The following is a 1,765-nucleotide window of genomic DNA, read 5'->3' as shown; positions in this document are numbered from 1 at the left end:
CTTAAGTGTCTTTTGGCCATTTGAACTTCTTCTGTTGAAAATTTTCTGTTCAGTTCCTGAATTTTCCTTTTTGCTCTTTTAAAAGGTAATGTGTAGATAAAGAGATATGTTAAGTATTGGCCAAATAAGTAAGAGTGACAATGGACATTTATGGTAGTTTTGTGACAAGATTTTCTGTGTTTGCAGGTGTCCAGTGTGATGTGCAGCTGGTAGAGACTGGGGGAGGCTTGGTACAGCCTGGAGAGTCGAGAAAGCTCTTCTGTGCAGCGTCTGGATTCACATTCAGTGACTCCTGGATGCACTGGTCCGCAAGGCACCAGTGAAAGGCCTAGAGTGGGTTGGTAGAATTAAACACAAAACTAATAATTATGCAACACAGTATCTAGAGTCTGTTAAAGGCAGATTCACCATCTCAAGAGATGATTCCAAAAGCATGCTGTACCTGCTAATGAACAGCTTAAGAGTTGAAGACGCTGCCAATTATTACTGTGCTATAAACACAGTGAGATGATTTTAGTGTGAACCCTGACACAAACCTCTCTGCAGCAGTGCCCAGAACCAGCAGGGTGCACAGAGTCCACATGAGACAGTGCAAGGATAGGTGCAGACAGTATTCAGTGATCCTCTATATGGCCCATCTACTGATTTCACGTAATGCTTTCTGCATTTATGTTGTGAAATCTATTATAACAAATTCCTGTTCTGGCACAAATTAAAGTATATACACCACACAGTTTAACATAAATTACTTGTAAAAAATTCACCTTTGATAACAGAAATGACTATGGTGAGGACACTAGGATCAAATGCTAAGGAAATTGAACAGTTTTGGGGAAGATTTTCAATTCCAGACATTCAATGATTCAGTGGTATTATGATCAGGAAAAGGTTGGGATCTTGGTAACCACAAGGAAGGAGACACAACACTAAAGGAGCCACATACCATCACAGGTCTCAAATCTTCTATTTTCCCTAAAATCTGTACACACCAGGCATAAATACATTCTGTGTTTATATTTTCACTTGATTCATTTACTTAAACTTGAACTTTCATCATCATATCTTCCATTGTTTTTTATGTAATTTCTTGCCTTTGTTCTAAACAGAATGAGACACTTACTTGGAGTTCAGCTGAGGCCTAGGCTATATGAAATTCTGTGTGATTTGGAGAGGATTGATAATGAATGAAAAAAAAGAAAGGAAAATTAAAGAAACATGAGTGGTACCAAGTATGGTAGAGGAGAAAATTTATTATAGATATGTGGCAGAGATAACCAGAGAGAAGGTATGTGGGAGAGTCCAGAGTAAATATTACCCTGAGTAATGTCATGAGTGGATGGAGGGATAAGCTACAGGAGAAAGGGAACCAAGTAAATCAGTCAAGAAGCCCAAAGGGGAGATTAAAGGCCCATGTGATTAAAATAGTTGGATTATACACAGAATAGCAGCTTGGAGAGGGAAGCAGAGTCCCAAGGATGCAATATGTAAGGTAGGTGAAATGAAATGCCTGCCACAAACATCCTGTAAAAAGTAGGAACTGAAGGATACAGGGAGAATCTTATGGATAAACTCTGCTTTTGTATTTTAAATGGGCACCTCAGCCATTTTCCCAGGTTTGACAGCTAGGAACCCAGCCTTGTGTTAATAATAAATAAATGACAAGGAGCAATGTGCAACTTTGTCTATGACTACTTCCTGATGACATCAAACATCATTCATGTTGGTTGGGGACAAAGGAAACTGGAATGCTGGTTTAGGCCAGAAA

General features: G+C 39.1%; 1 pseudogene; it reads left to right on the top strand.

The window, feature by feature from the left end:
• Positions 1-66: 66 nt before the first annotated feature.
• On the top strand, positions 67-511 carry LOC113455752 (annotated as a pseudogene).
• Positions 512-1,765: the final 1,254 nt, after the last annotated feature.

The sequence above is a fragment of the Microtus ochrogaster genome, unplaced genomic scaffold, assembly GCF_000317375.1.
Source record: "Microtus ochrogaster isolate Prairie Vole_2 unplaced genomic scaffold, MicOch1.0 UNK101, whole genome shotgun sequence".
NCBI lineage: Eukaryota > Metazoa > Chordata > Mammalia > Rodentia > Cricetidae > Microtus > Microtus ochrogaster.
This window is presented reverse-complemented; position numbering and strand designations above follow the sequence as displayed.